Source organism: Gopherus flavomarginatus, chromosome 2 (genome assembly GCF_025201925.1).
Source record: "Gopherus flavomarginatus isolate rGopFla2 chromosome 2, rGopFla2.mat.asm, whole genome shotgun sequence".
Classification (NCBI taxonomy): Eukaryota; Metazoa; Chordata; order Testudines; family Testudinidae; genus Gopherus; species Gopherus flavomarginatus.
The window spans coordinates 134306557-134320711 of NC_066618.1; the positions used below are offsets into that span (position 1 = coordinate 134306557).

At 41.0% G+C, this 14155-nt stretch overlaps 1 protein-coding gene across 1 annotated transcript in view; it reads right to left on the bottom strand.

The window, feature by feature from the left end:
• SEMA5A (semaphorin 5A) overlaps positions 1–14155 on the bottom strand; it is a 630546-nt gene that overhangs the window by 124986 nt on the left and 491405 nt on the right. The gene's annotated exons all lie outside the window — the stretch shown is intronic.

Sequence of the window (14155 nt, forward strand, 5' to 3'; positions counted from 1 at the left end):
CTGATCACCACGAGTTTTCATAGATAATGGCCAATGGCTCCGAAATCACATCAGCCAATTCCCCCAGCACGCTTGGATGTATTAGATCTGGACCCATGGATTAGTGCTTGTCCAGTTTTTCCTTAACCTATTCTTTCACCACTGAGGGCTGCTCATCTCCTCCCCATACTGTGTTGCCCAGGACAGTAGTGTGGGAGCTGACCTTGTCTGTGAAGACCGAGGCAAAAAAAGGCATTGAGTACTTCAGCTTTTTCCACATCATCTGTCACTAGATTGCCTTTTCCATTCAGTAAGGGTCCCCCACACTTTCCCTGACCTTCTTCTTGTTGCTAACATACCTATAGAAACCCTTCTTGTTACCCTTCACATCCCTTTCTTGCTGCAACTCCAGCTGTGTTTTGTCCTTCCTGATTACACCTCTTCAGGGGACCTATGACAATTTACACCACCTGAGGATCTATTCCCCTTATTTTTAACATTTTTTTTAATGACTTGACTTCTAAAGATGATGTCTGGCACAACTTTTGCTTCAAAAATGAAGCAAACATTTGAAAAAATATTTCAAAAAAATCAAATAAATCACTCAGTAATTTGATTGCTAGGAACTGAAAAACCAAGCACTATGAACAGGGCCTCATTTTCAGACACATGCATACACCGGTGTGCTTAGTTTAAAGAAGGGGTGTGTGTTCATTCCCCTTCCCCTTAGCTTAAATTTAAAAAATACATCAGATTAAAAAAAATAGCAATTTTCATTTCTGTTCTCATCTTGCCAGACCAAACATCAGGAACTGATTTTTGAAACTAAGCACATATTGTGAGGCAGGTTGTATCTCCTCTAATGGACAATGTCCTTTTCAGAGACCCAATCTCTAAATTCCTTTTTAAAGTCACAATAAAAGAATGAAAGAGAACGTTTCTGACATTAGTCTTCTCAAGTATGATTATTTTCCACCTTGATTCATAACAGAAACTTTGGGATGTAAATATTTTTTACTATCAAAATTTCTTGAAGATAAAACTAGATACAAATGCTATAGTCATGATTATTTTTAGACAAGCAAATATAATTCCTTTGCTTTATTCAGGAGCAGAATGCTGACTAACTTGGTTTTGGCACCAAAAGCGCATTCATTTTTCCAGATTCCCTCCCATATATATAAAAAGGATTTATACTATTAGTATGATGTGAAATGAGACTATGGACAAGTGTATAATAATACGTCAGCCTAGTTGAGACTCAATCTAGTGTTCTGATTCTAGAAACGAGTGTCTAAAAATTAGTTATTTGTTGCATTATTAGGCAGAAGCAAATTCAACAGAGATTATGTTTCTCGGGGGAAAGAAGGAAATTCTGAAGCAAATATACAATGTATATAAGTATGATATACCCGTTCTATCCACAGACTTTCACAATGTCCTCTGTTTCTCATGTATTTCCTGTCTACCTTATAGTAACATGTGATTTGTGATCTACTTAAGATTTCTATTGCCAGACTTTGAACTGCTGCTGAATTTGACCGCAATAGCCCTATCAGGCATTAGACAACTTCAAGCATACTATATTAACTTTGATTAACCTTCAGAGGGTCCCTTTGGCTCAGCATATTGATTTCAAAGTTTTTCTTGTTGACCTTTAAGATTCTCTATGGTATAGTTCTTTTACATCATGAAGATTTATAGTTATCTTATACTCCATGTTCATGTCTTTGTTATTGGTCTTTGGTCATCTATTTTCACGCCTTGTGTGAAATTTCAGTAAGTAATACAGCTTTAAAATATCATAGTGTATTTCTAGTTTTTGGCATATTTTTACCGTATTTCCCTTTATATTTTTAAAAAAGATACTAGCATGTAATGGACAACTTTAAAAATACTGTCTTCAGAAACAATTCTGGGCACATATATTGTAACATTACTATGAGTTTCTGTGGAGAAAACTATGGTATCAGATGCAAAGGAGAATAACGTGAGGTGAGGAATAAGCAGCCAGAAGAGTTGAATTATTAAGGAACAACCATTCTGTTTTTATGTAAATAAAACTTTTATATTAACGGTGGGCAAGAAAATGACATTTTTTACCACAAGTAAGAAAAATGGTTTTAAATAACAAGTTTTCAAAAGACTGCCCTCAGACATCGGTTGCACTTATGGGCCTACTTTATTTCTCATCTTTAAATTTCTGAGAGGAAGTTCACTTTACTGAAATGTAAATTATAGTCTGTCTCCCAGGCAAGTCAATCCAATAATTATCTCATTTTATAAGCAAATTATAAAAACACACCAAGTATTTGTTGTACATATGAAACCCTTTCCTTGTTCTAATGATGTTTTATTCTTCTTTTTTTTTAGCATAAGGCTTCGTTTACACTACAAGCACTATGATGTCACAGCTGCATCTTAAGTAATTTAGCTGTAGATACTTGCTACAGCGATGGAAGGTGGTTTTCCATTGCTAATCAATGCCCTCGAGAGGCAGTAGCTAGTTCAATGGAAGAATTCTTCCATCAACCAGGCAGTGTTCACACTGGGGTTTAGATCAGCTTAATTATGTCTCTCACGAGTGTGAATTTTTCACTTCCCTGAGTGACATAGTGAGGTCAACTTAGGTTATAGATGTAGACCAGGAGTGATAATTATCCCAACTCCAGCAAGGCTGATTTAAAGATTGTCACTCTGATCACTTCTTAGACTAGCAGGCTGGAAATTTATTTAAACAAAATTCTGTGTACAATATTCTCCTCTTCCTCAACATGCAAATAAAACAAAAATTCCTCTGGCTCTCAGCTATATCTACCAGAAATCAGGATGCAAAGAAAACTCAGTTTTCAGCCTTGTATAAAGACTGCTTTCCCCTACTTTCAACAGTCTAGACATTTCCCCCAGCAGAAGGAGTGGGAAGTAAGAAGGAGAAGAGGAAAAGCCTGCCAACAAAACCAGATTACCAGTTTCCTTTCGTTGTGAAATGGTCTCTCCTCTTCCTCATCCTACTAAAAGCACAGTTACATCATGCTGAGAGAGCCCCCGCTCCCTCAGGTAACCTAGGAAGGGGAGAGGATGGGGAGAGCATGGGGGCCCCGGGCTGAGGGGTGGGGTGGGGCTGAGTCACATCCCTAAGCGGGAGGGATAGCTCAGTGGTTTGAGCATTGGCCTGCTATACACAGGGTTGTAAATTCAATCCTTGAGGGGGCCACTTAGGGATATGGGGCAAAAATCTGTCTGGGGATTGGTCCTGCTTTGAGCAGGGGGCTGGACTAGGTGACCTCCTGAGGTCCCTTCCAACCCTGATATTCTATGATTCTATGACATAGCATCAAGAGTGTACAAAAGAGGGGGCTTACATTAGTCAGATGCTGAAGCCACACTCCTGCTTAAAGATAAAGAGGGATCAAGTTAGGGAGAAAAAGTAGCAATGCTCTTCTAAATTCCACCCATAAAATGAGACACCATTCACAAGAGAGTGTGCAGATTGTTCAAAATATGGTCATACACGCTCTCTCATCTCAGCTTGGCCTCAGTGGAGTCTGAATACACTCACTGTCTCTGCTGAGCTCCTTGTGATTCGTTTCCTCTCAGTGAAGTTGGCATGCTCTGATGATGCATCCCCACTAGCGGGGCTCAAATACCTAATGGGGCTCATCTAGGCTCCTTGGGCATGGCTGTTTCTGGCCTCTGAGTTAATACCCATTGAGATGAATTGGGCAGTTCATATCTCAGAGCTGTTGTTTCTGGTTCTAAAATGCAGGCAGATGTCACTGCATCAGTAAGCCACACAAATGTGAACCAAGTGTATGTACCACAACATCCCGAACAGTTAGAGATTTTATTTTAAAAAAGTAAATCTTATATTCTGAAGTGATCTAACAAAGGTGCTGATTCTCCTTGCTGTTGTGTACTGACCCAATATGAGCCCTGAAGATGTTTGCGCAAATAGATTCCACTTGCACGCTTGTGAGGGACAACCAGGTAGCAACTCTTCCCACCATATGTCAAGCACTGAGCAGAGCTCTTTTTGCTTAAGACACTGTACTCAGTGGGGACAAGCCTGGCCTAAAATGTCCTCTGGCAATGGTTTACCTACTTTCAAACTTGTTTCTTTTCACAGCTTCATAACCATTCTGATAACAAACTTGCCAGTCTTCTTGCTGTGCTCTGGGCCACTAGGCAAAACAAAATGATCTTCAGCTGAAGGTCTCTGCATAAGCTACATAAGGTTGATTAGTATGAAATGAAGAATTAAGCAAGGTCAGGAAGTCTGAAAGTAACTGAAAATTGAGCCATAAAAGAGAGAATTGAAGGGGTCTGTATATTATCTTTAACTCATAAACCTTCCTTGAGTATGACTCATCTCTGAGGCTGACCTCAAGTTATGGAGTTAAATCAAAACTGAAAATCTTTTAGTTCATGCCAGCAGGGTCTATCAGGCCAGTTAGTATATGACAAGCTGGTATGCAGTAGAATTTACAGGCAGCTGGTACACACTAATGCACTATATAGACAAGTCGTCAGTGGGATACATTGCATTCTGTTCTGGATAGAATTACCCTTTTTCATCAGAATATTTTATTAACATAAATGTTAGATCCAATCAATAATGAAAACAAGTCATAAAAATACTTTAAATTGGTCTTTTCCGATTAAGGCAATGATCTCTTAGCAACAAATATACAAATAAAGTAGTTCTAGTGTGTGTCTGCGTATCCCTTAGAGCTCTGTTATGGTAAGGAAACTTTTGATTCAAGACTACTAAATTTTAGCTCCAAACTCATTGAGGCTTAGTAAACAACACTTAGTCATTACACTTAAATTCTTTGTCTTCCAAGAAAATGGAAATGTATAGAGAGTACATTGTAATTTTTTTGGTAGCAGTGGTGTAAGTAGAATTTATTTCTTATCGGTACTCTGCACATAAGCAACTCATGGGAGGAACGCAAGGGGGGGCACCAGCTAAAGAAGGAGTGTGTGACCCTCCCACGTGACTCAGCCCCACCTCGCCCCCCCAGCCGGGGGCCCCCACACTCTCCCCATCCCCTCCTCATCCTAGGTTACCTGGGGGAGTGGGGGCTCTGTTCTCCAGCTGCGCCAGATACAGACTTCTGAACTGCAGGGCTCTCCGGAACTGCAGCAGCAAAAGGAGGAGAACATGAGGCAGCCAGGCGTCCCCACACCAGCAGCTCCTCCAGCATGGCTATACCACCCCCAGCCCCTGAGTATATGGAATTGTATATGGAATTTCCTGCTCTATACAATTTTATCTGCCACGTACTTTCAGATATGTAAGAATAAAATTGCAGCCTAATTAAAATTACCTCCAGTGTCTCCTGTCCTTCTGGCATAGCAGGACAAATGAAATCAACAAGACAAATTACAATAAAGATAAGTGCAAAACACTATACTTAGGAAGGAAAAAATCAAATACACAAATATGAAATGGGGAATAAATAACTGGTTAGGCAGTAGTACTGCTGAAAAGGATCAGGGGTTTACAGTGGATCACAAATTGAATAGGAGTCAACAATGTGATGCAGCTGCAAAAAAGGCTAATATCATTCTGGGGTGTATTAACAGGAGTGTTGCATGTAAGGCATAGGAAGTTAACTGTCCCCCTCTACTCAGCACTGGTGAGGCCTCAGTTGCAGAACACTGTCCAATTCTAGGTGTCACACTTTAAGAAATATATGGATAAATTGGAAGGAGTCTAGAGGAGAGCAACAAAAATTATTTTAAAAGGTTTAGGAAACATGACTTACGAGGAAGGTTAAAAAAACTGGACATGTTTAATCCTGAGAAAAGAGAACTGAGTGGGACCCTGATCATAGTCTTCAGATATGTTAAGGGCTGTTATAAAGAGAACAGTGATCAATTGTTCTCCATGTCCACTGCAGGTAGGAAAAGAAGAAATGGGCTTAATCTGCAGCAAGAGAGATTTAGGTTTGATATTAGGAAAAACTTTCTAATTATAAAGATAGTAAAGTCTGGAACGAGCTTTCAAGGGAGGCTGTGGAATCCCCATCATTGGTGGGGTTTTTTTAAGAACAGGTTAGACAAACATCTGTTAGGGATGGCCTACGTATACTTTGTCCTGCCTCAGTGCAGAGGACTGGACTAAATGACCCCTTGGGGTCTCTTGCAGCCCTACATGTCTATGAAGGCAAAAGACACCCTTTAAAAAGTGGAAGTTAAGTGAGGAAAATAGAAAGGAGCATAAATACTGGCAAATGAAATAGACTCATAGACTTTAAGGTCAGAAGGGACCATTATGACCATCTAGTCTGACCTCCTGCACAATGCAGGCCACAGAATCTCACCAATCCACTTCTATAACAAACCGCTAACCTATGTCTGAGTTATTGAAGTCCTTAAATCGTGGTTTGATGACCTCAAGCTGCAGAGAATCCTCCAGCAAGTGACCCATGCCCCATGCTGCAGAGGAAGGCGAAAAACCTCCAGGGCCTCTGCCAATCTGCCCTGGAGGAAAATTTCTTCCAGACCCCAAATATGGCGATCAGTTAAACCCTGCGCATGTGGGCAAGACTCACCAGCCAGCATCCAAGAAAGAATTCTCTATAGTAACTCAGATCCCAACCCATCTAACATCCCATCACAGACTACTGGGCATACTTACCTGCTGATAATCAAAGATCAATTGCCAAAATTAATTGCCAAAATTAGGCTATCCCATCATACCATCCCCTCCACAAACTTATCAAGCTTAGTCTTGAAGCCAGATATGTCTTTTGCCCCCACTACTCCCCTTGGAAGGCTGTTCCAGAACTTCACTCCTCTAATGGTTAGAAACCTTTGTCCAATTTCAAGTCTAAACTTCCTAGTGTCCAGCTTATATCTGTTTGTTCTTGTGTCCACATTGGTACTAAGCTTAAATAATTCCTCTCCCTCCCTAATATTAATCCCTCTGATATATTTATAAAGAACAATCATACCCCCCCAACCTTCTTTTGGTTAGGCTAAACAAGCCAAGCTCTTTGAGTCTCCTTTCATAAGACAGGTTTTCCATTCCTCGGATCATCCTAGTAGCCCGTCTCTGAACCTGTTCCAGTTTGAATTCATCCGTCTTAAACATGGGAGACCAGACCTGCACACAGTATTCCAGATGAGGTCTCACCAGTGCCTTCTATAATGGTACTAACACCTCCTTATCTTTGCTAGAAATACCTTGCCTGATGCATCCTAAAACCACATTTTTAACGGCCATATCACATTGGCAGCTCATAGTCATCCTGTGATCAACCAATACTCCAAGGTCCTTTTCCTCCTCCATTACTTCCAACTTATGCATCCCCAATTTATAACTAAAATTCTTGTTATTAATCCCTAAATGCATGACCTTGCACTTTTCACTATTAAATTTCATCCTGTTACTATTTCTCCAGTTTACAAGGTCATCCAGATCTTCCTGTAGGATATCCCAGTCCTTCCCTGTGTTAGCAATACCTCCTAGCTTTGTGTCATCCGCAAACTTTACTAGCACATTCCCACTTTTTGTGCCAAGGTCAGTAATAAAAAGGTCAAATAAGATTGGTCCCAAAACTGATCCCTGAGGAACTCCACTAGTAACCTCCTTCCAGCCTGACAGTTCACCTTTCAGTACGACCTGTTGTAGTCTCCCCTTTAACCAGTTCCTTATCCACCTTTCAATTTTCATATTGATCCCCATCTTTTCCAATTTAACTAATAATTCCCCACGTGGAACCGTGTCAAATGCCTTACTGAAATTGAGGTAAATTAGATCCACTGCATTTCCTTTGTCTAAAAAATCTGTTACCTTCTCAAAGAAGGAGATCAGGCTGGTTTGGCACGATCTCCCTTTTGTGAAAATATGCTGTATTTTGTCCCAATTACCATTGACTTCAATATCCTTAACTACTTTCTCCTTCAAAATTTTTTCCAAGATCTACATACTACAGATGTCAGACTAACAGGCCTATAGTTACTTGGATCACTTTTTTCCCCTTTCTTAAAAATAGGAACTATGTTAGCAATTCTCCAGTCATAAGGTACAACCCCTGAGTTTACCGATTCTTACTAATGGGCTTGCAATTTCATGTGCCAGTTCCTTTAATATTCTTGGGTGAAGATTATCTGGGCCCTCTGATTTTGTCCCATTAAGTTGTAAGTTTTACCTCGGATGTGGTAATATCTACCTGCATATCCTCATTCCCATTTGTCATCCTTCCATTACCCCTAAGCTCCTCATTAGTCTTATTAAAGACTGAGGCAAAGTATTTATTTAGATATTGGGCCATGCCTAGATTATCTTTAATCTCCATTCCATCCTCAGTGTTTAGCGGTCCCACTTCTATCTTTGTTTTCTTCTTATTTATATGGCTATAGAACCTTTTACTATTGGTTTTAATTCCCTTTGCAAGGTCCAATTCTACATGGCTTTTAACCTTTCTCATTTCATCCCTACATGTTCTGACCTCAATAAGGTAGCTTTCCTTTCTAATCCCTCCTATCTTCCACTCTTTGTAGGCTTTCTGCTTTTTCTTAATCACCTCTCTGAGATGCTTGCTCATCCAGCTTGATCTACAACTCCTGCCTATGATTTTTTTCCCCTTTCTTGGGATGCAGGCTTCTGATAGTTTCTGCAGCTGCGACTTAAAGTATTTCCAGGCCTCCTCCGCATTTAGATCCACAAGTTCTTCAGTCCAATCCACTTCCCTAACTAATTTCCTTAATTCTTTAAAGTTAGCCCTTTTGAAATAAAAAACTCTAGTCTCAGATCTATTTCTGTTTATCCTTCCATCTAGTTTGAATTGAATTAGTTCATGATCACTCGAACCAAGGTTGTCCCCTACAGCCATTTCTTCTATGAGGTCCTCACTACTCACCAAAACCAAATCTAAAATGGCTTCCCCTCTTGTTGGTTCTTCAACTACTTGGTGAAGAAATCCATCAGCTATTACATCCAGAAAAATCTGGGCCCTATTATTATTACTAGCACCTGTCCTCCAGTCTACATCTGGGAAGTTAAAGTCTCCCATGATCACACAATTCCCATTAGTGTTTACTTCATTAAAAACATTAAAGAGGTCTCTATCCATATCCAAATCAGATCCCAGCGGTCTGTAGCACACCCCAAGCACTATCTCAGGGGAGGCTCTAGTAGCTTTCTTTCCCAATGTGATTTTTGCCCATTTTTGCTCTGTCTTATCCATTCCATCACTTCTTATTTCTTTACAGTTAACCTCATCATTGATATACAATGCTACTCCACCACCTTTGCCTTTATTTCTGTCTTTCCTAAACAGTACATAGCCTTCAATACCTGTTCTCCAGTCATGACTACTATTCTACCATGTTTCTATTATCCCTATAATATCCGATTTCACTTCCTGCACCAGTTGCTCTAGTTCCTCCATTTTGCTACCTAGGCTCCTCGCATTAGTGTACAGATATCTTAATTTTTGCCCTTTGGCATCACTGACATTCTTTATCTGGTGAGGCACAGACATTCTACCACCAGTATCACCTATTAGACTGGTATCTACACTACCCTTCCTCCTTATGTCCATTCTTCTGCCCACGGCTGTATCCTCTCTTACTTTGTTTTCTTCCCTCTCAATGTTAAATTCCAGCGTGGAGATTACCTGGACATCTCCCAACCATCTCCCCCAAATTCCTAGTTTAAAGCTCTCTTAATCAGTTGGGCGAGCCTCCATCCTAGAAGTCTATTTCCCTCCTTACTCAGGTGAAGTCCATCCCGAGAGAACAGTCCTCTGTCCATGAATGTTTCCCAGTGGCCATACATCCCAAAGCCCTCTTTATAGCACCACTGCCTGAGCCATCTGTTGATCGCCATAATCTTGTCACACCTTTGTTGCCCTTCTCTAGGAACAGGCAGAATCCCACTGAAGATCACTTGAGCCTCCATTTCCTTAAGCGTCTTCCCCAGCCTGGCATAGTCTCCCTTGATACATTCCAGCGAGAATCTAGCTGTACCATTCGTTCCCACATGAAGGACAATCAACGGATTCTTTCCCATTCCCGTTAGGATCCTTTTCAGCCTCAGGTCCACATCCTGTATCTTAGCACCTGGCAGACAGCACACCCTTCTGTTCTCCAGATCATCTCTAGTTACAGACCTGTCTATTCTTCTCAGTAAGGAGTCCCCAATCACATAGACCTGCCTTTTCCTGATGACAGTGTGATTCTCCGGTCTATCCCCTGCTCCCACCGGCTGCAAGTCCTCTTGTTTCCTATTCACCATTGCAATTCTCCGCGACCCATCCTGTATCCTCCTTGGGCTCATATTTGGTGTTGTCTCCATTGACTCTTCCCCTCTTCCTGTAGGGCTAGCTGCTCTTCTCTTTTTCCTTGCCCTCTCACCTTCAGCGACCACCTGCTGTGCCCCTTCTTCATTTTCCAATGCCGCAAACCTGTTCCTGAGCTCTATTCCTCCTTCACTGGACTGTCTTTCCTTCTGCCTAGTTCTCTTAGTCACATGCTTCCACTGTCCACTTTCCTCACCCAGCAGTCTCCCCTCAGAATTCTTTGGTCCTGCTTTCATCTGCAAGTCTGAGATTATCCCTTCAGCCTCCTCAAGTCTTTGCTCCATCATGTGCTCGAACCCCCTTCTAAACTCAACCAGAGTTTCCACCTGCATCTCCAATTCTCGGATCTTTTCTTCCATCAGCTCTATCAGGCGGCACTTCATGCAGACAAAACTCTTGTCAGGTACCCCCTCCAGGATCATGTACATGCCGCAACTTCCACATCCAGTCATCCTCATTGTGTCTTTCACTGCTTCCTCTGTATTGGTCATAGCCTTCCCACCTAAAACCTGTTAGTCAAAGAAACACAAACCAAAACAAACCCCCAACAGGCACCAGAACACTGGCAGACCACCACCCACTCCCTTCACTAGCCTGTCAGTTCCTTTGCCTAGGTCTGTAAGTCTCCCCCGCAAACTCCCCCTGTAAACTCCCACTAGGAGCACTGTAAGCTCCCCTGTTTACAGCTCTGTTTGCTGGCTGCTGTGCTGTTGCAGCTGTCTATGCTGCTGTCTGACTGGCTGGCTACCTTTACAGGACCCCTAAGCAGGTAAGCCCCATCCCCTAAGCAGGGCTAAGCTTCCTTCCCAGCACACTGCCCCTACCAGCCTCCACACATACAAACTACAAAATACAATACACAAAATACAAAAAGCTGCTCCTCCAACAGAACTCCCAGTGAAATGTAAAACTACAATTAGGAAGGACAAGAAATAATTTGACGATGGGGCTGGCTCCAGCATTTTGCCGCCCCAAGCGGCGGAAAAAAAAGAAAAGAAAAGAATAAAAGCCGCTATCAGTGGCACTTCGGCGGCAGCTCTACAGCCGCCACTTCATTCTTCGGTGGCAATTCGGCGGCAGGTCCTTCCCTCCGAGAGGGACTGAGGGACTTGTCGCTGAATTGCTGCTGAAGAGCCGAATGTGCCTCCTCTTTACGTTGGCCACCCCAAGCACCTGCTTGCTGCGCTGGTGCCTGGAGCCGGCCTTGTTTGAGGAACAGTTAGACAAAGACTCAACACGTAATAGCAATTTTTTTTAAGTATATGGGAAGCAGAAAGCCTGCTAAACAATCAGTGGAGCCACTGGATGATTGAGGTGCTAAAGGATGATAGCCATTGCAGAAAAACTAAATGAATTCTTTGCAGTGGTCTTCACGGATGAGTATATGAGGAAGATTCCCAAACCTGAGTCATTTTTGTTAGGTGACAGATCTGAGGACCTGCCCCAAATTGAGGTATCATTAGAGGAGGTTTTGGAACAAATTGATAAATTAAACAGCAATAAGTCACCAGGACCAGATGGTACTCACCCAAGAGTTCTGAAGTAAATCAAACGTGAAATTGCAGAGCTACTAACTGTAGTCTCTAACCTATCATTTAAATCAGCTTCTGTACCAGATGACTGGAGGATAGCTAATGTGCTGCCAATTTTTAAAAAGAGCTCCAGAGGTGAGGCAAACTGGCTGAAACTATAATAAAGAACAATATTGTCAGACATATAGATGAACATAATTTGTTCAGGAAGAGTGAACATGGTTTTAAAGTAAAGGGAAATCATGCCTTACCAATCTACTAGAATTCTTTGAGGGGGTCAACAAGCATGTGGACCCAGGGGATCCAGTGGATATAGTGTACTTAGATTTTCAGAAAGCCTTTGACAAGATCCCTCACCAAAGGCACTTACGCAAAGTAAGCTGCCACGGGGTAAGATGCTCTCATGGATTGGTAACTGGTTAAAAGATAGGAAACAAAGGGTAAGTATAATTGGTCAGTTCTCAGAATGGAGAGATGTAAATAGTGGTGTCCCCCAGGGGTCTGTTCTGAGACCAGTCCTAGTCAACATATTCATAAATGATCTGGAAAAAAGGGTAAATAGTGAGGTGGCAAAATTTGCCGATGATACAAAACTACTCAAGATAGTTAAGTCCAAAGCAGACTGCAAAGAGTTACAAGAGGATCTCACAAAACTGGGTGACTGGGTAACAAAATGGCAGATGAAATTTAATGTTGATAAATGCACAGTAATGCACATTGGAAAGCATAATCCCAAGTCTACATATAAAATGATGGGGTGTAGTTAGCTGTTACCTCTCAAGAAAGAGATATTGGAGTCTCTGAAAACATCCACTCAATGTGCAGCGACAGTCAAAAAAGCAAACAGAATGCTGGGAATAATTAAGAAGAGGATAGAAAATAGGACAGAAAACATCATGTTGCCTCTATATAAATCCATGGTATATCCACATCTTGAATACTGTGTACAGATGTGGTTGACCTATCTCAAAAAAGATATATAGGAATTGGAAAAGTTTCAGAAAAGGGCAATAAAAATTATTAGGGGTATGGAACTCTTGCATATGAGGAGAGATTAATAAGACTGGCACTTTTCAGGTTGGAAAAGAGATGGCCAAGGGGAGATATGATTGAGGTCTATAAAATAATGATTGGTGAAGAGAAAGTAGATAAGGAAGTGTTGTTTACTACTTCTCATAACACAAGAACCAAATGAAATTAATAGGCAGCAGGTTTAAAGCAAACAAAAGGAAGTATTCACACACTGTGGAACTTCTTGCCAGAGGATGTTGTGAAGGCCAAGACCATAACAGGGTTCAAAAAAGAACCAGATAAATTCATGGAGGATAGGTCCATCAATGGCTATTAGCCAAGATGGGCAGAAATGGTGTCCCTAGCCTCAGTTTGCCAGAAACTGGGAATGAGTGACAGGGGATGGATCACTTGATGATTACTCGTTCTGGTCATTCCTTCTGGGGCACCTGGCACTGGCCACTGTTGGTAGACAGGATACTGGGCTAGATGGACCTTTGGTCTGAGCCAGTGGGGTCATTTCTTATGTTCTTATGAATCTATATTTGATTGGTTGTGAGTCTCTTAGAAATAAAACTACTAGTTTTACTGAAACAGTTAAACCAAAGAGCTGTCTAAATGTAAGCATGCAGTAATGGAAGGAACTGTTTGAATATACCAGACTATGTTATCGTTGTACAACATTTTAAGAATGATGCTGGTGAGGGGAATCAGATTGCAAATCCCAATAATAATAAGCTTACTGGATCAATTCTAAAATCTGACAAAGCACCTCATAACATTCTTCCTAACTCATGGAATTTCCCAAGGCTATCTGGGGCATGAAATTTTCACTTGAAACCATGAGCAGATTATTTTAAATCCAAAATACTGCTCAACCTTATGAATCATATAATGTTAGTACACGATTATCAAGAAAGATCTGTGTGGAAAAATTACAGATTACATTCTAACTTCTCTACATCAGTCACAGAAATTTAAACGCCAAACTGTGTCATATATTTTCCTTTGTGCCTGTCACCACTGGAAGAAAAATATTTTGAAAAACTTTGCAGAATTTAAGACTGCTTGGTTAATTCGTAAAGTTGAATCAAGAAAAGAGAAGAAACCTTTGAAAGTGTTCAATCTGCTTGCAAAAGTGAAATTTCATTTGTGGTATAAATTTCAAAAGTAACAGAGTAAGGACATATTAAAAAAACCAAAAAACAAAAAAGATTATAAATTACCCCTTATTTTGTTTTGAACAGGCCTGCTGGTGGTCTAACAAAAAGTCCACAATCAATGAATGACAAACTTCACAATTATCAAGTTTATCCT